At 36.1% G+C, this 23,876-nt stretch overlaps 1 protein-coding gene across 1 annotated transcript in view; it reads left to right on the top strand.

Moving 5' to 3' along the window:
• Window positions 1-23,876, top strand: part of GUCY2C (guanylate cyclase 2C) — a 131,322-nt gene that overhangs the window by 6,069 nt on the left and 101,377 nt on the right. Inside the window, exon 2 of the mRNA XM_045073420.1 lies at window positions 719-860. The gene's annotated coding sequence lies outside the window, so the exon portion shown is untranslated. The remainder of the gene's footprint in view (window positions 1-718; window positions 861-23,876) is intronic.

Below are 23,876 nucleotides of genomic sequence, written 5' to 3' on the forward strand. Positions count from 1 at the left end.
GGCATGGAGCCTGGTTAAGATTCTCTCCCTCTCCCTCTGCTCCTCCCCCCACTCCTGATCACATGCACTTGTGCACACACACTCTCTAAATCGAAAGAAAGAGGGCGGAAGGAAGTGAAAAAAGGGAGGAAGGAGGGGAGAAAATTGTGGGCATGGGCCATGTGCTTTGAATTTACAGTATTCATTACCTTTTCAGTAAAATAAAGGGGAGGGGAGTGCAGAACATATGTATGCAATAATTTAAGCAGCACAAAGAGTAAGTGGCCTCACAGAGACACTAGTTAATTTAGATATAATTTATACTGATTTCATTCTTTAAAATAAGAAAACACAAGCTTCTTAAATGTACATGTTTGTCTTGAGCTATTCTATATGAAATTCTTCCCAGTATAACTGTTAAAGTTTGTGTTTTCCTTTAACAACCCTACAATGTGACCTTCAGCTGAAAATTATGTTAGCCTTTTATTGTTCATTTAATATACAGAATATTTATATGCAGGAGAATGAAATTGCAAAAAGATCTTTTAGATGGAAAACCATAAATCTTTGGGAGTAATTTTTCCCCATCCAGATTTCATGAAATGAAGAGAACTGAGGCAGATTTAAACTTTTGTTTTTAACACCAGATATAGCTTTATCTCACAGTTTCAAAGAACTGTTATCACTCAAGTGATATCAGTTATCACCTTAAGTTTGCTCTGACTTTTATCTTTTGTAGGACAATGTACTTGCTCAACTACCTGGAAACTGATAACATGTACTGTTATGTTCCAGCAACCTCGAAATCTTTGATCTGAAGGAGCTTGAACAACTCTATCATTTCAAGTTGGAACTTTTGTGGAATACCTATGAAGTTCCAGGTAACATGCTAGATGCTGGGGATACATGTATGTTCCCCATTCTCTTGGGATTCAGAGTCCACGCAATACTGTCCATCCATCCATTCATTGAGTCAATACATACCAAGCCCTTAATCTGTGCCAGACCACGTTAGGCGTTGAAGAAATAATGATACACAATGGTGAGCAAAACAAGGTGGCTGCCTTCACAGAATATAAATCTAGTAGTGGGAGATACAAACAAGGAAGTGAGAAAATATAATGCAGTGTGTCAAATAGTATGAAGAGGAGAAACAGTGTCATGAGTCCATGACACTAACTAAGAAAGGCCACCTAACTAAGGCTATCAATGCTCTCCCTGGTTACCCTGGTTAATAGAAAATAGACTACTCTTTACAATACCATTAAATGATGGTGAAATTAACTCAATTTCAAAAGAGTAGAGTCCGTGACAACTCTCATAGAGCTCTCCCAACAGTATCCCCCTTATGGTTTCAAACATCTACTTCCATTTGATAAAATCATCAACAAATACAGGAAGTATTTACAACTCAACTCCCCCAGATAGCACCTCCTACTTCCTTTACAGTGTTTTTTAATAGTTTCGCAGAGGGACAATTATTATGCATGGGAAGATAATATCGAATGACTGGAACATGTGTCCTTCTAGAATGATGTTGACTGGAGAATGTTTGTGATGAAAGTTCTCCAAAGCTCTGATACTTTAGGCAATGTGCGTAGTATTTCAGAGTTTTGCTGTCAGCTAGATAGTTTGTTTTTTAATGTCCTAGACCTTAAGCTCCAGTAGGACAAGGATGACCTAACTTTGTTTCCTCTTTATACTGAGCACCTAGCAGAATGCTCTGTACAAAGCAGGTGTTCAATCAACTTTGTCCAGTGAATACAGTCTTTGAACTGTTCCCTGAAAATGCATGAGGTTTGCTCCTATCAGGTTAGGTTTCTGGCAATACAGTAAATAAACCCCTGCACTATACTTGTAAGTGGAAAAATTCACAGGTACGTATAAGAATGAATTAGCTTGTATTTTATTAGAAAGGAAAGAAACAGTTTGCTAAATATTTTTTTAAATATTTAAAGATTTAACATTTAAATCTTTAAATATTTGACTTAAATATTAAATCAAGATGAATTTACAGAGAACTTGGAAAAATGTATTTTATTCATGACATGACCAGTTATAATTGAAATTTTATATAACATTACTATGTAATACTAAATGTGTACAAAAAGAATTTATATAGAATAAATTATAGAATATAGAATAAATAATTATAGAATATAATTATAAATAATTACACATTATTTATATATAACTATAATATAATTTATATATGTATATAACATATGTAATTATAAATGATTATAAATTTATTATAAATAATTATATAATATAGAATAAATAAATTATAGGTATATAATAATATATACTATATATTAGGTATATATAACATACCTATAATAAAAGCCATATGGATTTTCAGATTTCTTTATGAAAAACACTTTCTTAAAAACATGTACACTGCTTTGCCTAATAGCACCTTGGAGCCTGGATAATTTCCATGTATTTGTTTGACCGTGTTCATAATATTAATTAGAATGTACTTAAATAACACCTTATATATTTAAAAGAGCTTTCATATAAGGAACCAACTTGATGTAGAAGGAAAAATCCTGGTTGGGCAATTAGTCTTAGATGGTAATCATAGTTCTGTTGCCAAATATCAGTGTGACCTTTGATTATTTGGCTTCTCGAGGCTTTTGTCTTCTCTTCTGCACGAGTAACACAGACACATGAGTGTGGAGACAAACCAGTTGTTTGTGTCTGATGTCAGTTCTGATTGGTCAATGATTTTCTCATAGCCATTTGTTAAATATTTTAAATATCACTTGATTTCTAGGGTCTCTTTTTTAACCTGGAAACATATTATTTTTCATGCATCTTGTGTTACCACCCCAGAGCTATTATTGCTATAGATAGTATTCTGCATTCATAAACATTTATTTTCAGGTCTTTTATTCATAAGCACAAATATGTATATAAGAATTTCAAAGTAGGATATAAAACTGCATAATATTGATATAGTAAAATAGTACAGTCTTTCCCTTTACCAACATGTTAAGGAGTTTTTAATGGGTAGAGGTTTATGGGTTTTTTTCAAGATTTTATTTATTTGTCAGAGGGAGAGAGAGACAGACAGAGTTTATAAGCAGGGGGATCGGCAGAGGCAGAGGAAGAAGCAAGGTCCCCACTGAGCAGGGAGACTAATGTGGTACTTGATCCCAGGACCGTGGGATCCTGACCTGAGCTGAAAGCAGATGCTTAACCAACTGAGCCACCCAGGAGTCCCTGAGGTTTATGATTTTTAAAATTTTCATCTTTAAATATTGTTATGTTTTCTACAAGAATATTTTCATAATTAAATCAGTATTTGAAAAAATTTTCAGTTTGAAATGAATTTCACAAACACAATATGCCCAGAAGATTTTTTTTTTTTAAACGAATTTATTTATTTGAGAGAGAATATGAGTGAGGGGGGACAGACTCCCTCCCTACTGGGCAGGGAGCCTGACGCAGGGCTCGTTCCATGACCCTGAGATCACACCTGGGCCAAAATCAAGAGTTAGTTGCTCAACCAGCTGAGCCACCCAGGCATGCCGTGACTAGAGGATTAATGGAAAGGTCCTGTAGTACCTATTTCCATACATATGTATGTGTATATTACAAGTGGGAAGAATATATCCTTCACATTGCTGGACTCTATTATATATGATACTATCTATAGGTTATATATACCTTACCAAAATAGCTTTGTCTGTATCTCTTGCCTAGCTTACATTTCACATGTAAGGGGTAAGAATATGAACAGACTTAATTTCCTCAAGTAGATATGTCAGCCGTCCCTTTGAAAAAAAAGGTCCCTGGGGGCACCTGGGGGCTTAGTCCTTAAGCATCTGCCTTCTACTCAGGTCATGATCACAGGGTCCTGGAATCAAGTCCCATGCTGGACTCCTGCTTAGCAGGAAACCTGCTTCTCCCTCTCCCACTCCCCCTGTTTGTGTTCCCTCTTGCTGTCTCTCTCTGTCAAATAAATAAATTAAATCTTTAAAAAAAAAAAAAAAAGAGATTCCCTGAATTATAGGGGGAGACTCTGAAGGGAGATAAGGATTCTAAATGTAATCATTCACATTTAAATTCTGCAGGAGAATGATCTTGCTTAAATATATAATGAAGTAGAATTTTTGCAGTGGTTTCTAAATTCACTTGTTAAAGAAAGAAGATAATCAGGTCAAGTTTCAGGTTGTGGCCCTCCCTTCTGTCAACCTTACCATCTGTGTCCATTCTCTTTTCTCCTGTTTTGGTAGCTGCCGGCAAAACAGTAAGTTGATTGCCTGTGCAGATGTCTGTCCAGAACAGATTAATTCCCTTCTTGCAGGCTCCCCTAAGGAAGGAGGAGGAAAGAGCTGTAAAACGCCTCTCCAGACTGACAATGCATAACAGTGATTATCCCTCTCTTCTCACTGAACTGCAGCTGAGGCAGCCTCCTTTTTAGTAAGCCCAGAATGGCAACGTCTGATAGCAGTGATGGCTCTGGAATTTGAGGTACGTGATGCCTCTTTAGCCATGGCTGGGGCCCTAGTTATCAATTCTGGGACAACAAAAGAAGATTCACCCAACATCTTCTGACGTCCTCATAAATACTATAATCCACAGGTAATTTCTGTTCATAATACATACAGCTTTAAATATTTTCCATTGGCCCTTCTTATCTCTGTATGGTGGTATAGTTCCCATTCCAATTTTGTGTCTAGAATTTTTTGATGAACCCAGGATACATATTTATGTCCATGTGGAGATTCTTGAAAGATCCTGGATAACTGCTCCATTTCCCACCCCCAAATGTAACCAGTTTGTTGAATATTCTCAACTCAGGGGATAAATGTGAAAACTTCATCCATTCTCTGTCTTTTCATTTCATGATATTTTGAAAAGATTCCATTACTTCTTTGTCACTCCCAGTTATTAAAAGTCAAATCTATTTAAAGCTTCAATCTCTTACTCAGTATAAAAAACTTTCCTTACTGGGGCGCCTGGGGGGCATGTTAGTTAAGCAGCTGACTCTTGGTTTGGGCTCAGGTCATGGTCTCATGGTGGTGAGATCCAGCCCTGTGCCAGGCTCTGTGCTCAATGTGGAGTCTGCTTGAGATTCTCTCCCTCTGCCCTTCCTGCTAGTGTGTTCTCTCTCTCTCTCTCTGAAATAAGTCATCTTTTAAAAAGAATAATAAACAACTTTCCCTTCCTCCATGACTGGCTACGAGAAGGCTCAATAGATTTGGAGTGGGAGGGGATGGCTTGTGCTTCCACTTTTCTTCCCAGTATTAGAAACCTGGAATGCATTGGGGGTCCTTTACACCAATTGTGGGGCACAGGAAAGTTCCAGTAAGCATCATGCCACATGTATTTGCTTTGGGTAAGTTCCTTAACAAATCTTGAGTGTCATTTTCTACATCTATATAACATGGCAGTAATATCTCTCAGGATTGGGACGCCTGAGTAGCTCAGACAGTTAAGCATCAGCTTCCAGCTCAAATCATATCCCAGTGTTCTGGATCAAGCCCTGCATCAGGCTCCCTGCTCAAGGAGCCTGCTTCTCCCTCTGCCTGCCACTTTCCCTACTTGTGCCTGTGCTTTCTCTCTCTCTGACAAATAAACAAAATATTTTTTAAAAAACCCACATATTTAAGGGCACCTGGGTGGCTCAGCGGGTTAAACCTCTGCCTTCGGCTCAGGTCATGGTCTCAGAGTCCTGGGATCAAGCCCCGCATCGGGCTCTCTGCTCGGCGGGGAGCCTGCTTCCCCCTCTCTCTCTGCCTTCCTCTCTGCCTACTTGTGATCTCTCTCTCTCTGTCAAATAAATAAATGAAAAAATCTTTAAAAAAAAAAAAACCAACCCACATATTTAAAAAAAAATACCTCTCAGGATTTAATGACAGTTATAAGGGATGACATTGTCTGACTCTGGTTTGGGTGTTCTGACTAGGTTATGAGTGACTCAAGCACAGAGAGATTACAGTTAAGTTCCTCTTTAACATCTTTTTCATTCCTCTTTATCCCTAAGCCCCTGGAGAAATACTTATTTCTTTTTGGACCTCTTTATATTTTCAAAGCAAAATCTGTTATTCCATCTGTTCCTTAAAACACCTCATTAAGGCTTGTGTGCAAGTGTCCCTCTTGTTTCTTGTAGTTTGTCAGACTCCTGTCCCTTGAATAATTGTTCAAGTTGCCACAGCCGATTGGTAAGTCACATTCTGGCTGCAGCATGCTGCTTGACTTCTGCTTCCCAAAAGATATAAATGGCACATATTTATACCAGTGTTGCATATGCTTATATATGTGTAACTAAATATGACCACTCCATGAAATGTTGATGGGACATATTCAAATTAGGTCAGGAATGTTATTACATACTGATGTTTGATAAAAATTTTAGGAGTCAGTGATAACATATAGATAGTATAATTACCTCTTACGTGGTTGAAGATAAGGCATTATACAAGTTGAAGTCCTTCTGAATTTTAATAGCGTGTATGAATTAATTATGGAAAAAATTATAGTTAACCTTTAAGGTAACAAAATTAAAGACAGTATTAAGAGAAACTCACGGTCTTGCTATCCTGCAGAACTATTGTCATTTTTCATAGTATTTCTGTGATGATGAACTTTATGTGTCACCTTGATGGGGTCAGGAAATTTGGCCAAATGGTACTTTGGATGTTTCTGTGAGGGTGATTTTTTGTTGATGAGATTAACATTTAAATCAGTGGACTTTGCGCATAATGTGGGCAATCATTTGAAGGTTCTTAATGGTAACAAAGGCTGCCCTTCCCAGAGCAAGAATGAATTCTGCCTGCAGACTGGTCTTTGAACTTGAACTGAAACCATCAGCTCTTCTTGGTCTCCAGTTCGCTGGCCCACCCTGAAGATTTTGAACTTGTCAGCCTGCATAATCATGAAAGCCAGTTTCTTAAAATAAATTTTTCTTCGTGTGTGTGTGTGTGTGTGTGTGTGTGTGTGTACATATACATTCTATCAGTTCTGTCTCTCTGAGACTCTTGGCTAGTACAGCCTAACATGTCATCATGTTTACACATGTTTTACTATATGTTAGCACACTATTTTGCATTTTTCCTTTTCTTTTCTGTTCTACCTATAGGTAAAGTTACAAGGATAAGGAGACAGTACATCTCTAGAGGTCCATAATCTGTGTACAAACATTTATCTTTTTCTCTTTATCCTAGTAACATATATGTGTGTATGTGTGTGTGTGTGTGTGTGTGTATAATTACTATTTAATAATACTATATTTTATATATACGTGTGTGTGTGTGTGTATGTGTGTATATAACTAGAATATTTTCTTTGACCTCATCTTGACCTCCCCCTAAATCTATCCTTGGATCCCTCTTGTACTTGAATGTCAGCTGTTCCGAGGTGCACAGCCTTCACTTCTTCAACTCACACTCACTACTTACCCAAATTTAAAAATCTTCCACCCTCATACCATACTGAAATGACTCTCAGGTTATCAAGACCCTAATTTTAAAAATCCAGTTTTGTAACTTTTTTCTTATTATAAAAGCAGTGCATATTTCATAGGGAAACAACAGAATGTATAGAAAAAGCATAAGGAAACAAATTTTTAAAGACTCTCCTAAGCCCTGCCCTCAGTGGTCATCACTGTCAACATTTTAGTTTATATTATAGTATTATACATAAAGATTATATTCACATGTAACCATATTTGTTTATATTTAGGAGAACATTCAAACATTTATAAGCAGTCAGAAAATCAGGTTGAGAGTATATGTATTATTTTAATATTTGCTTTTTAAACTTGTCAGCATGCCAAAAATATTTTCCGTGTCATTAACTATTTTCCCACAACGTGACTTTTATTAGTTGTCTTATAAACATACGATGATTTATTTAACCAATTTCTCATTGCTTGACATTCTGCTTATTTCCTTGGGAGCTGCTATAAATAATGCCACAGTAAATATTATTGCACATAAATCCAGTGAACATCTCGGATTATTTACTTGAATATATATTCCTAGAGGTAGAATTTCTAGGTGAAGAAAAATGCCCAACTTTTGAAATATGCGGCTAACCTGCCATGGAGAAATATTATACCTTTCGGAAATTCCCCCATTTAGATAGTGGAGTGTTCATTTCTCCACACTCTTATCAACCCTGAATAGTCATATTTTTAAAACTACCATTTTTTTTTTACCTGAAAGTGATATTTTGCTTTTTCATCTGAAAAAGCTGCAAAATATGTCTCAATAAGTGTTTGTTGGATTAATTATTTTGAAACTGGAAATATTTTGAAAGGAATTATTTTAAAAAGATTGATTACTCTTTCATATATTGATTGGTCATTTGAATTTTCTTTTTTTGTGAATTTTTGGTTTTGCTATCTTTTATTTCCAATAGGAATGTTAGTGTTTTTGAATTTTTTTTTTTAAGATTTTGTGTATTATTTATTTGAGAGAGAGGCAGACAGAGATAGTGTGAGAGAGTAGGAGCAAGCAGGACAGGGAGAAGCAGGCTCCCTGCTCAGCTGGGAGCCCAAAGCAGGACTTGATGCTGGGGTCCTGGGATCATAACCTGAGCCCAAGGCAGCCACCCAAGCGACTGAGCCATCCAGGTGCCCTGAAATTGCTTTAAAGAATCATTCCATATATTAGAAATATGATCACTGGTATGTCAATATTTTCAGCTTTATTTTCCCAATTCTCCTTTTCCTTCTTATTTTAGTTTTCAACAAAACCAAAAGTTGAACAGACTTTTTGAATGATTTAGAAGTTTTCTTGATTAATGAAAGAAACATTTAAAAATTACACAGGTTTTAACTAAAAGCCTGAGACATGATATTGAGTTATGTGAACATTATAAAATAAATATTCATTAATGTTTTAAACTCAGAATTCAATAATAATATTTGCCCCTCCAAATAGCAAATTATGTGTTTGTTTGATTTGTGTAGGTGTGGGATCTTTGAACATTTATCTTTATTTATTTTTCTTTCAAGATTTTACTTAAATTCAAGTTAGTTAATATGTATATATATGTATATATATATATATAGTATAGTGTTAGTTTCAGGGGTGGAATTTAGTGATTCATCGTTTGCATATAACAACCAGTGCTCATTACAAGTACCCTCCTTTATGCCCATCACCCAGTTACCCCAACCTCAAACCCACCTTCCTTCCAGCAACCGTTTGTTCCCCTTAGTTAACAGTCTTTTATGCTTTGCCTCCCTCTCTATCTTATTTTATTTCTCATTTCTTTCCCCTATGTTCATCTGTTTTGTTTCTTAAATTCCACATATGAATGAAATGATACGGCATTTGTCTTTCTTTGATTTATTTCACTTAGCATAATATATACTAGTTCTATCCACATCCTTACAAATGGCAAGATTTCATTCTTTTTGATGGTTGAGTGATATTCCATTATATATGTGTACCACATCTTTTTTATTCATTCATCATTCAATGGACGTTTGAGCTTTTTCCATAGTTTGGCTATTGTGGACATTGTTGCTATAAACATTGGGGTGCATCTGCCTCTCCTAATTACTATGTTTGTATCCTTTGGATAAATACCTAGTAGTGCAATTGCTGAGTCATAGGGTAGTTCTATTTTTAACTTTTTGAGGAACCTCATACTGATTTCCAGAGTGGCTGCACCAGGTTGCATTCCACCAAGAGTGTAAGAGGGCTCCCCTTTCTTCACATTCTCACTAACATCTATTGTTTCCTGACTTGTTAATTTTAGCCATTCTGACTGATGTGAGGTGGTATCTCATTGTGTTTTTGATTTGTATTTCATTGATGATGAGTGATGTTGAGAATTTTTTCATATGTCTGTTAGCCATTTGTATGTCTTTGGAGAAATGCCTGTTCATGTGTTCTGCCCATTTCTTAACTAGATTTTTAAATTTTGGGGTGTTTGATAAGCTTTTTATTTTGTTTTGTTTTGTTTTATTTTGTTTATTAACATATAATGTATCATTAGCCCCAGGAGTACAGGTCTATGACTCACCAGGTTTACGCACTTCACAGTACTCACCATAGCACATACCTTCCCCAGTGTCCATAACCCTGTCTCCCTCTCCCTACCCCTCCATTGCTGTGCAGAAGCTTTTTATCCTAATGGAGTTCCAGTAGTTCATTTTTGTTTTTGTTTCCCTTGCCTCTAGAGACATGTCTAGTAAGAAGTTGCTGGGGCCAAGGTCAAAAAGGTTGTTGCCTTGTTTGCCTCTAGGATTTTGATGGATTCCTATCTCCCATTTAGGTCTTTCATCCATTTTGAATTTATTTTTGTGTATAGAGTAAGAAAGTGGTTCAGTTTCATTCTTCTGCATGTGGCTGGCCAATTTTCCCAACACCATTTGTTGAACAGATGGGTTGGATATTCTTTCCTGTTTTGTTGAAGATTAATTAACCATACAGTTGTGGGTCCATTCCTGGGCTCTCTATTTTGTACCAGTACCATACTGTCTTAATGACTATAGCTTTGTAATACAGCTTGAAGTCCAGAATGATGATGCCTCCAGCTTTGATTTTTTTTTTCAACATGACTTGGCTATTTTGGGTCTTTTCTGGTTCCATACATATTTTAGAATTATTTGTTCTAGCTCTGTGAAAAGTGCTGGTGTTATTTTGATAGGGATTGCATTGACTGTGTAGACTGCTTTGGATACTATAGATGGATACTATAGATGTTTTAACAATATTTGTTTTTCTAGTCCATAAGCATGAAATGTTTTTCCATTTCTTTGTGTCTTCCTCAATTTCTTAAATAATTTTTCTGTTGATTTCAGAGTTCAGGTCTTTTACGTCCTTGGTTAGGTTTATTCCTAGATATCTTATGGGGTTTGGTGCAATTATAAGTGGGATTGATTACTTGAATTCTCTTTCTGCTGCTTCATTACTGTTGTATAGAAATGCAACAGACTTCTGTGCATTGACTTTATGTCCTGCACCTTTCCTGAATTCCTGTATCAGTTCCATCAGTTTTTTGGTGTAGTCTTTCAGATTTTCTACATAGAGTATCATGTGACCTGCAAAGAATGAATACTTAACTTCTTATTGCTGATTGGGATACCTTTTGTTTCTTTTTGTTGTCAGATTGCTGAGGCTAGGACTTCCAGTATCATGTTTAACCACAGTGGTGAGAGTGGATATTGCTGTTTTGTTCCTGACCTTAGGGGAAAAGCTGTCAGGTTTTTCCCCATTGAGGATGATACTAGTTTTAGGTCTTTGTACATGACCTTTATGATATTGAGATATTTTCCTAATACCCCTACTTTCTTGAGGCTTTTTATAGTTGTTTTATTTATTTATTTATTTATTTGAATGAAGGGAGGGACAGAGGGAGAGGGAGAGAGAAACTCCAATCAGACTCCACACTGAGTGCAGAACCCGACCCTGAGAGTGCAATCTCAAGACCCTGAGATCACAACCTGAGCCAAAACCAAGAGTCAGATACTTAATCAACTGTGCCACCAGGCATCCCTCTTGAGGGTTTTTGTCAAGAATGGATGCTGTATTTTGTCAAATGTTTTTTCTGCATCTATTGAGAGATTCATATTGTTCTTAGTTTTCTTTTATTAATGTGCTGTATCACGTTGTATCACGTTGATTGACTGATTTGTGACTTTTGAACCACCCCTGCTGCACGGAATAAATCCCACTTGATTTTGGTGAATGATTCTTTTAATGTACTGTTGGATTTGATTAGCTAGTATCTTGTTGAGAATTTTTGTATCCATGTTTATCAGGGATAATGGTCTGTAAGTCTTTTTTTTTTTTTAATTCAAACGAACTTTTTATTTTATTTTTTTAATTTAATTTAATTTTTTTTTTCAGTGTTCCAAGATTCATTGTTTATGCACCACACCTAGTGCTCCATGTAATATGTGCCCTCCTTAATACCCACCACCAGGCTCACCCATCCCCCCATCCTCCTCCCCTCCAAAACCCTTAGTTTGTTTCTCAGAGTCCACAGAATCTCATGGTTCATCTCCCCCTCCGATTTCCCCCAACTCACTTCTCCTTTCCTACTCCCAGTATCCTCCATGTTATTCATTATGATCCATAAATAAGTGAAACCATATGATAATTCTCCTTTTTAGTGGGATCTTTGTCTGGTTTTGGAATTAAGGTAATCATGCTGGCCTCATGGAATGGGTTTGGAAGTTTTACTTCCATTTATGTTTTGTGAGAGTTTCAGAAGAGTAAGTATTAATTTTTCTTTAAATTTTTGGTAGAATTCCCCTGGGAAGCCATCTGGCCCTGGAGTCTTGTTTGTTGGGAGATTTTTGAGTGCTGATTAAATTTCTTTGCTGATTATAGGTCTATTCAGATTTTTTAATTTCTTTCAGATTCAGTTTTGGTAATTTATGTGTTTCTAGGAATTTATCCATTTCTTCCAAATTGCCTAATCTGTTGGCATATAATTGCTAACAATATTCTCTTATAGTTGACTGCATTTCTGTGGTGTTGGTTATGTTCTCTTTGTTTTCATTCATGATTTTATTTATTTGGGTCCTTTCTCTTTTCTTTTTTATAAGTCTGGCCAGGGATTTATCAATTTTGTTAATTCTTTCAAAGAACCAGTTCCTAGTTTAACTCATCTGCTCTACTGTTTGTTTTTTTTAAGTTTCTTTATAATTTATTGCTTCTCTAATCTTTATTTCCCTTCTCCTACTGGGTTTAGGCTTTATTTGAAGTTTTTTTCTCTATCTCCTTTAAATGTAGGGTTAGGTTGTATATTTGAGACTTTTCCTGCGTCTTGAGGTAGGCCTGTACTGCAATATACTCCTCTCTTAGGACCACCTTTGCTGAACCCCAAAGATTTTGTACTGTTGTGTTTTCATTTTCATTTGCTTCCGTATCTTTTTTTAGCTTCTTCTTTAATTTACTGGTTAACGCATTCCATTCCTTAGTAGGATGTTTTTTAACTTCTTTGAATTTGTGGACTTTCCATATTTTTTCTTGTGGTTGACTTCAAGTTTCATAGTAAACATTTAATCTTTAAAAATAGAAAGGGAAAGGTAGGCCATTTCAGGGGGTCACATCAAAAATCTTATCTTTCTATTTGGCTGTGTGATATGGAGAAAGGAAGAATATGTGTGCCTGAGAGGCAGAGGAACAGAATATTTTGGTTTGCTCTCTCTATAGCATTTTGCACAGTTAACAGCTGTCTTTTTCTGGGAACTTTAATCTTTTGTCTTTCACAACCATGTTTGTAACCTTTACTTTTGGGCAATCTCCTTTTCTATCTCTATTTCTTTGCTTATCCTTTTAAATGCAAGTGTTTTTCAGCATTCTATCCATCTTCTCTTTGTCTTCTTTTATCTGGTTTACCTGGGTAATATTTTTCACAAATACACTTTCTAAGTTAGCAGATATCTTCTTCCTCCAAACTGACCCTTATGATCAATCATAACTGTGAACAATATTTTCTGTTACAAATGTTGATACTGAACAAATCCCAGACATTCAGAGGCTTAATGCAATACAAAAGAACGTCTTGCTATTATGGTAGTCCGATGAGGACAGGTATGCATGGTCAGAAGAGAGCATTCTTTTTTTTTTTTTTTTTTAAGATTTTATTTATTTGACAGAGAGAGATCACAAGTAGGCAGAGGCAGGCAGAGAGAGAGACGAGGAAGCAGGCTCCCTGCTGAGCAGAGAGCCCAATGTGGGACTCGATCCCAGGACCCTGAGATCATGACCTGAGCTGAAGGCAGCGGCTTAACCCACTGAGCCACCCAGGCGCCCAGAAGAGAGCATTCTTTCCTGATTTGATTTAGGTGTGTATGTGAGTACACTTCGCTTTTACTCAGGTGAAGCTAAATGAAAGTCTTCTTTAACACTGACCTATCTTCTCACCTAAGTGAAACAGAACTTAATGGGGCATTGCTAAATAATGAAGAATACTACTGATACATATTGATCCAAGAAATTTCCTATAAAACAACTAGGTTTCAAGAAATATTAAAAGATGACTTGTTGCTTATTAGTGGAGTTGGTGGAGGTACTATGACCATGCAGTTGTTGGGGTGATTAGAAGTAGGGCCATGAAATCTGTGCAGGTCTAAGATGAGGGTGCTTGATACAGTACAGTTGGGTTGTTTTCTTCCCATGAAATTTTAAAAAAGAAAGAAAAGAGAGGTTTACTAAAAAGTCAAAAAGCAGAGGCACCTGGGTAGTTCATTTGGTTAAGCATCTGACTCTTGGTTTTGGCTCAGATCATGATCTCAGGATTGTCCTGTGTCTGGCTCTATGCCCAGCGCAGACCTTAATATTCTCTCTCTCCCTTTCCCTCTGCCCCTCCTACTCCTACCCCTGTGTGCTCTCAGGCTCACTCTCTCTCTCTCTCTGTCTCTGGGGGAAAAAAGGAAACCTGAAGGCATGATGATAAAAGTTATATGACCACTCTATAATGTACCAAATTTATATTCCACTAGGGAATTCATCCCTGCCATTCCCAACACATCTAAGTATTTAATCTTTTGGAATATTTAAAGACAGAACTAATAGAATATTCAGAAACAAATCTTTAATGTACATCTCTCCACCTAGAAATATATTATTTAGAAAATTGTGGGGGAAATTGTGATTAATTGTGAGTATTTGCCAAGCAGTCCTTTTTCTTTTAAGAAAATATTGAATTGGAATTAACAATGCAGCTAATCTTTGTGCAACTCTTCCACAGTTCAACCAAGAGTGGCAAAGAACACAAGATGATTAAATTCATTGTCTTCTGTTTCTTTCAATAATTCCAAAAAATTCTGATGGCTCATAGCATTTGTACATATTCCCTGAATGACTTTAAATGCAGTAAATGCTATGGCAGTGTTCATAGTTTTCTTCAGAATACCAGGGCGTATGCATTTTCAGTCTGCATCACAGATGGAAACAAAGCAGGAAGGGAAACTTGTTTTCTTTTTTAAATTTCATTAAACCAGTACTTTTGGCTTAAGAGAGTTGGAGATTCTCTGTTGTGATAGAAAATAATATTCCATATCTAAAATTCTTTGGCTGACATATGAAATTCAAAAATAGCTATGCTCCTCGTTCTATTTGCTAGGCCATGAATTAACAACGTTTCTACGCAAATATGGCTGTCCTTGAGAAGTGCGTATCCAGTGTTACTTGGTGGTGATTCTACATTCCATGCCTCATCTACAGGCAAGAGGCTAAGGACAAGTTCTTGCAGTTTTCCCAAGTTTGAATCCATTGATCCTCGATGTTATAGAAAGGTTTTGCATTCCACGGGCAGTTGTTTGGTAGCTTAATTGAAATCAATCACATTTTGTGAAATACCTTTTTAAAGTCTTTTTCTCATAATTTTCTACCAAATTTTCATAATTGAAATAATAATGTATCTTCCCATTTCTCCACCTAAAAATTATTTTTTTGTGTAACAACTAAGCTTAATTTAATGGTTAAAAGCTCAGATTATTTTTAAATTATTTTTAAAATTATTTTTTTCAATTATTATTAATTTTAAAATTAATCTTAAAATAATTTTTTTAAAAAATTATTATTATTATTATTATTTTCTCATACAATGGGTTTTTATTTAACTATTCATATGCACAGGTACAACAAACTCCAGCACAGTGATTGCGGGGTCAAATCCTTTACTTATGGAGTTAGGAAAAAGGTCATTAGACTGGTGTAGGTCCCAGTTAGGAATGTCTGAAAGGAAGACTGGAGAAAGAAGTTCCTCTATCAGTTGCTTTCTCTAAGCCAGTGTTGTGCCAGAAATCTTTTTTTTTTTTTAATTTTTTATTTTTTATAAACATGTATTTTTATCCCCAGGGGTACAGGTCTGTGAATCAGCACTCACCAAAGCACATACCCTCCCCAATGTCCATAACCCCACCCCCCTTCTCCCAACTCCCCTCCCCCCAGCAACCCTCAGTTTGTTTTGTAAGATTAAGAGTCACTTATGGTTTGTCTCCCTCCCAATCCCATTTTGTTTCATTGATTCTTCTCCTACCCACTTAAGCCCCCATGTTGCATCACCACTTCCTCATATCAGGGAGATCATATGATAGTTGTCTTTCTCTGCTTGACTTATTTCGCTAAGCATGATACGCTCTAGTTCCATCCATGTTGTCGCAAATGGCAAGATTTCATTTCTTTTGATGGCTGCATAGTATTCCATTGTGTATATATACAACATCTTCTTGATCCATTCATCTGTTGATGGACATCTAGGTTCTTTCCATAGTTTGGCTATTGTGGACATTGCTGCTATAAACATTCGGGTGCACGTGCCCCTTTGGATCACTACGTTTGTATCTTTAGGGTAAATACCCAGTAGTGCAATTGCTGGGTCATAGGGCAGTTCTATTTTCAACATTTTGAGGAACCTCCATGCTGTTTTCCAGAGTGGCTGCACCAGCTTGCATTCCCACCAACAGTGTAGGAGGGTTCCCCTTTCTCCGCATCCTCACCAGCATCTGTCATTTCCTGACTTGTGGATTTTAGCCATTCTGACTGGTGTGAGGTGATATCTCATTGTGGTTTTGATTTGTATTTCCCTGATGCCAAGTGATATGGAGCACTTTTTCATGTGTCTGTTGGCCATCTGGATGTCTTCTTTGCAGAAATGTCTGTTCATGTCCTCTGCCCATTTCTTGATTGGGTTATTTGTTCTTTGGGTGTTGAGTTTGCTAAGTTCTTTATAGATTTTGGACACTAGTCCTTTATCTGATATGTCATTTGCAAATATCTTCTCCCATTCTGTCAGTTGTCTTTTGATTTTGTTAACTGTTTCCTTTGCTGTGCAAAAGCTTTTGATCTTGATGAAATCCCAATAGTTCATTTTTGCCCTTGCTTCCCTTGCCTTTGGCGTTGTTCCTAGGAAGATGTTGCTGCGGTTGAGGTCGAAGAGGTTGCTGCCTGTGTTCTCCTCAAGGATTTTGATGGATTCCTTTCTCACCTGGAGGTCCTTCATCCATTTTGAGTCTATTTTTGTGTGTGGTGTAAGGAAATGGTCCAATTTCATTTTTCTGCATGTGGCTGTCCAATTTTCCCAACACCATTTATTGAAGAGGCTGTCTTTTTTCCATTGGACATTCTTTCCTGCTTTGTCGAAGATTAGTTGACCATAGAGTTGAGGGTCTATTTCTGGGCTCTCTATTCTGTTCCATTGATCTATGTGTCTGTTTTTGTGCCAGTACCATGCTGTCTTGATGATGACAGCTTTGTAATAGAGCTTGAAGTCCGGAATTGTGATGCCACCAACTTTGGCTTTCTTTTCCAATATCCCTTTGGCTATTCGAGGTCTTAAAAATTATTATTAAAATTATTTTTAATTCTAGTCCTAGCTAATGAATTTTATCAATTCTTTTTTAACTTTTGATGGAAATAACTTATCAGAATCACTATGTATTTGCTGAAAATGTCTCATAATATTATAAACTTTTTTTTGAAGATTTTATTTAATATTTGAGAGAGAGAGAAAGAGAAAGAGGGAGGGGTAGAGGGAGAGAGAGAATCAGACTCCCCACTTGCTGAGTGGGGAACCTGATCCAGGGCTGGATTCCAGGACCTGGAGATCATGACTTGAGCCAAAGACAGACACTTAACCAACTGAACCACCCACGTACCCTTCAACTTTATTTTTCTTAACACAAAAGATAGATTTTTGGTTTTGCTCTACCACAGCAAAATATAATTTCCATTTATCATAAAATATGCAATATTTTCAAGTGTCTTTTATTCTCTACTGTTCTAGTTGTTTAAGCTTCTTTATCTCTATCCTATCCTGTATCAATATTATGCCTTCATTTTTAATGTAAAAATTTTTATATACTTCATTCTTAATAGAAAAGATAATTTTATCATTTAGAATAGTAAATGTTTATTAAATAAAATTTAAATAGCTATAAATGTAACTCCTGCTTTCTGCATAAAATATTCATAGAAATACAAGGAGCGTAGAAAAATCATCACTAGAACTTATCAGTCTCTTGACAATGACTTGTTTGGAAATATGTTCATGTTTAATACTACAATCAGGGCACATACTTTTTTTTTTTTTTTTTTTTAAGTAGTCTCCACACCCAACGTGGGGCTTGAACTCATGACCATGATACCAAAAGTCACATGCTCTACTGACTGAGTCAATCAGGTACCCTAAAGCACATACTTAATAAGAGAACTACATATATTGATAATATTTTATGTCAGGGATTGACAAACTTCTAAGAAGAAATTTCTATGAAGGCCCAGATATTACCTACTTCAGGCTGTAATAGCTGGATAAGAGTCAAAGCCAAGGATATTATGTAAATATTTACATAAAAAGAGAGAAAATAAATTTCCACAATCTTGATTAATGAATTTCAAAAGCTAGTAATTGACTAAAATATTTTGGTAGTATAGCTCTACTAGGAGAAAAATGGAATTCTGAAGCCAGGAAGATGACCTTCTGCTTATTTGGGATTCCAAAGTTGATATTCTCATCAAAATAAATTACAAATGTTCATCTGTTAATGTGTTTTAAGATTTTATGTATTTTAATTCTGAAAATTTACTTTCCACATAGGCACTGCCAAGTATGGGCATTAACTCACAACCATCTGATTTCAGTTGAGCATACTCGTCAGTCAGGTGGCATTTTTGACCTTGCAGCCCCGTCACTACATTGCAGTTTAATTACTACTTCCAATTGAAGTATAGGTGGACATTCCTCAACTGCATAATTAAATGGAATTTGAAGTATGGAAATAGCTTTTGCACCCACATCAAGATCAGAAAAAAATGCTATCTAGGACTGTAATTTGAGCTCAGAAAAATGTATGTTGCGAATTTATGTAGGAACGGCAATCTTCTTGTGTTTACCTTCGACAGCATGTGAAGTTTATAGAGCAGCTTGACATTACTTTGGACTCAAATGTTTGTTGTTGTCAAAATGACTTTACCACAGTATGTTTCCCATGTAAGTGTTGTTTTGACTTGCAGTTTTAGGAATTCATTAAGGAACACTTTGAAGTCAGTGACAAAAGCTCACTTCCAATGGATGGAATTTGAATCTTACCCTCTTGGTTGGGGGCTGGCAAAGAATATGCCTTCTACCACTTCTTCATTCTTTACCCTCCGTCACTTGCTTTCTTCCTCTACTAATGGAATTATTCTTCTCCATTTTCTTTTCTTTTTTTCAAAAATGCCATTTGATACAAATATATTTGGATGTGTAACTTTGTGTAAATTTAAGTCACACAACATGTTAATTCTTTTATATATTTTAACATGATTGCCACTATGGTGATAATTAGCACCTCAGTCATGTTTCATAATTATCCTTTTCTTTAGCGGTTGGAATACTTAAGTGCCAGTCTCTTAGCAAGTTTGATGATTATAATACAGCATTGTTGTCCATATTCATCATATGGAGCCTTCTCTGGGGCTTATAAACTTACCCACTCCAAGGTTGTACCCATAAACAATACCTGTATTCCTCATTTTTCAAGTGAATCATGTTTCATAAATATTTCAATTCCTTCCTCAGTTTCTTGAATTCTTAAGGAACATGGTTTGCTCTTTACCTTTTTTTAAACTTCTTGTCAGAAATTTTGATTTCTGTTCCAAACAGCTTGTAGGTTTGACCAAGTTAGAGACAGAGCCACACTTTTGCTAATTTAAATAGAAACTGATGAAAGTTGTTAAGTAGTTACCTCACCAGTAGATTCCACATCAGTTCTTACTCTTCTTTCAAAGGGGGACTCTGAGATGAGAATGAAACACATTTCTGGAACTTTTATTGGCTGCTTAGCCATAGGTGGGAACAGCTGTCACCATCTCATCTGTGAATTCTCTGGTTTCGCACCGATTAACAGAAGCCAGATTGGAACATTTTTATGGTCCAAATTTATTACTCTTACCATTTCCCATTTTTGTTGAATATGAAGTCTTGCATAAATCCCACTTTAGGGCCAAAGTGGACGCAGTCATTCATATAATCATTCATATAATCAAAGCCCAAGCTGGTTACTGTAGTTAAGAGAGCACAATTTTAAGAAATCCTTTGAGGGTGCCTGGGTGGCTGAGTCAGTTAAGCATCCTTGATGCTCTTGCTTTTTCAGGTCATGATCTCAGGGTGGTAGAATGGAACCCCTCACTCCTACCCATCCCCATGGGGTTCTGTGCTCAGCAGGGAGTTTGCTTCCCTCCCTTGCCCACCCGCCCCCCGCCCCCCCCCGCCCTGCTCCCATGCTCACTCTTTAAATTTAAAAAAAAAAAAAAAGAAAAGAAAAAGAAAAAAAGAAATGCATTATTGATTGTGAATATAAAGGTAAGGATAATGTTGTTTATCTTCCCCATAATCTTTATAGTTATTGACTCCCCTATCAATACTGTAATCTATCCAAATAATTCAAGTGAAAACATATGGGAACCGAAATCTTCCATTTCAGCTTTTTTCTTCACATCATGGCATGAGTTAGGCTTCTTTTTAAGGCCTTCGAAAAATTAATAGAAACTTGTAGAAATATAAAATCTGATTCTCCTACATAATTTAAAAACAGGTATTAAGTCTGACTAGATTTGTGAATGTATCTACTTCCAAACTGAGAAGCTGAATTCTTAAGTAGAAAGAGGACAAAATTCACATATCAAAGCTGAAATAACAATTAAAACTATTAGCTGTATTTTTAGGTTCTAATTAGAAACCATTTAAATATCAATCATATGACATGAAATCTATTTAGCTGAGTCACAACTAACATTTGAAATAAGCATGGTAAGGCTTAACTATTCTGCATTCAGGGATCTGCTGTAGGGAAAGGATCCAAAATACAGGTAGAAAACTTCCCACACAGGGTGCTTGGGTGGCTCAGTCGGAAGCATCTGTCTTTGGCTCAGATCATGATATCAGGGTACTGGGATGGGGGGGTCCTGAGGCTGGGTACCTGCTCAGCAGGGAGTCTGCTTCCCCTCTCCCTTTGCCCTTCCCCCGCTGCTGTACACTCTCTTTTGCTCTTGTTTTCAAATAAATAAATAAAATCTTAAACAAAAAAAAACTTTCCACACAGTATAATTTTTCTGCAGCAGTATTTAAAAAAAAAAAGACAATTTAAATGTTATATTAATGAAAATGATAAAATATAGTGCTTCATAGAAAAAACAACATTAGTTTAATAGTTACAAAAATTCATATCATTATTATTAATAACCAGGTTATAATTTCAGATGAAAAAGGCCACATGGACAATGGAGCACAGAGTGTGATCTCAACTGAGGAAAATATGCATATGAAAAAAAATACATAAAAATCTACCAAATGTTAGAGTTTATCTTTTTCTGAGGAGTAATATTAGGGCGAAGTTTTCACTCCTTCTATATATTTTTTTCCAGTTTTGTACAATGAGTATAAACAGCTTTTAAAAATTATTGTTAAAATATTTTAAAATATATTAACATTTGTTGGTTTTGATTATGATATTAATATGTTTTCTGCCAAAGTTTGTCTCTATTAGATAGATGCTGACGGCCAGCTTTATTTTTTTTTTATTTTTTATTTCAGTGTTCCAAAATCCATTGCTTATGCACCACACCCAGTGCTCCATGTAATACGTGCCTTCCTTAATACCCACCACCATCCTCACCCAACCCCCCACCCCACTCCCCTCCAAAACCCTCAGTTTATTTCTCAGAGTTCACAGTCTCTTATGGTTGGTCTCCCCTCAGATTACCCCCAACTCACTTCTCCTCTCCAGTTTTAAGAGGAAAGAGGTCATTTGCAGCCAGGTGAATGGTTAAGTTTGGACATTTTGACTAATTAAATTTGAAAAGTTTTAGTAAGTTCTGCAATTCAATCTTTAAAAACCTAATCCATCATTTTCTGTAAAGAAATAGCATGATTATTTCAGGGAGCACACAGATTGCTCGATAAAATTTAACCCTTTGATTCAGGTAGAACCATCCTATGGCATCTTGCTCATCAAATTGGTAGCTGTCTTTCACACAGGTCTCTTTGTTAACTGTTCTTAATTAATAGGGTGAAATAAAGATAGTGTGAAATAAGATCTAAGTGAGCAAAACATTTGCTCTGACTCCAATTCCATTAAAAATTTCTGCTGATGCATTTTTCATTAGTATCAAACAGGAAGTTTTATTTTTTAATTATATTTTTAATAAAAAACACTATGGTATTTATGTGTAAGATACTGGTCTTAGTACTTTACAAATCTTAACTTATTTAATCCCCTCTATAACCTTATGAAGTGGGTAATATCAATTTATTTTACATCTATGACCCTTAGACATAAAGATTCATAATTTAGCCAAGGTCATCTAGATGATAGATGTAGTATAGCCAAGAATTGAACTAAGCAGTCTGGTTTTAAGATTAAAATTCATAACCTTGTACATGGAATATATAACTCTCTTAAGTAGTAACCAGTTCATATTCCTATTGATGAGTTCTCAACTTCCCAACAGTCTTTATTGGGTATAGGCTTATACTTTGTCAAATACCAAAGAGGCAGATGTGTGCACACACCAGAATTTTACAATGAATCTGGTATTGTTTGGTAAATACCAAGATTTGGAAATACAGACTCATCAAAGAATTCTCTTTTTTTGTTGTTGTTTTTAAATGATTTGAAAATCTATTAATCTACTTTGAAATATCAAGATAGTGTGTATGACTCTCAGGATTTCCAAAACTTCATTTAGGAAGGATTTTTTGTATTTTTTAAAAATTACATATTAAAGAGCGCCTGGGTGGCTCAGTGGGTTAAGCCGCTGCCTTCGGCTCAGGTCATGATCTCAGGGTCCTGGGATCGAGACCCGCATCAGGCTCTCTGCTCAGCAGGGAGCCTGCTTCCTCCTCTCTCTCTGCCTGCCTCTCTGCCTACTTGTGATCTCTCTGTGTCAAATAAATAAATAAAATCTTTAAAAAAAAAAAAAGAAAGAAAAATTCTTGGGCGCCTGGGTGGCTCAGTGGGTTAAGCCGCTGCCTTCGGCTCAGGTCATGATCTCAGGGTCCTGGGATCGAGTCCCGCATCGGGCTCTCTGCTCAGCAGGGAGTCTGCTTCCTCCTCTCTCTCTGCCTGCCTCTCTGCCTACTTGTGATTTCTCTCTGTCGAATAAATAAATAAAATCTTAAAAAAAAAAAAAAAAAAAATTACATATTAAAGAACACAGTTGATTCACATGAAAAATCAATCAGCACATTTACTTAATAGTTACAATGACTGACCTAAAGAGAAACTGAAGACAATTTAAAATTTAAACATTGAAATAAAAAATAAAATTGAATCTGAAAAACCTGCAAATTTTAATGTTATATAGATCCTTACAGTTTTTCTAGTTTAGCAGGATTTATAATGAAGTGATATTTTCTACCCTATCTCCAAAAAATAACGAGTAGCTTCTATTTGAATATTTATGGAGAAGGGAAATTTGCAAGGTTTTAGGCATTATATGTCTTAATGTACTAGATCTCATGATTTAAAAAGTAAGTTTTGGGGGGAGCCTGGGTGGCTCAGTCAGTTAAGCGTTTGCCTTCAGCGCAGGTCATGATCCTAGAATCCTGGGATTGAGTTCTGCATTGGGCTTCCTGCTCAGCAGGGAGCCTGTTTCTCCCCCTCTCTCTGACCCTCCCCCTGCTCCTTTCTCTCTCTCTCTGTCTCTCTCTCTGTCTCTCTCTCTCTCGCTTACTCTTTTTCTCAAATAAATAAAATCTTAAAAAATAAGAGACTGCCCTAGTAACAGAGGCTATAAAGCTGAGTAAAGCATTCTTTTTTGTCTAGCTTTCATTAATGGCAAAAAGTTAATGTGTAAAAAATCAAAGATATAAAAGTGTAAGAACTGTCATAGTGGTATATAGCAGAAAGATTTGGCAACAATTGTGCCTGATAATATCAGTTACTGACTTTTTCAGGGAAGTTTAAAAATTGACTTTGAAAACGG

Source organism: Mustela putorius, unplaced genomic scaffold, assembly GCF_011764305.1.
Source record: "Mustela putorius furo isolate JIRA1106 unplaced genomic scaffold, ASM1176430v1.1 tig00537227_pilon_pilon_pilon, whole genome shotgun sequence".
Taxonomy (NCBI): domain Eukaryota; kingdom Metazoa; phylum Chordata; class Mammalia; order Carnivora; family Mustelidae; genus Mustela; species Mustela putorius.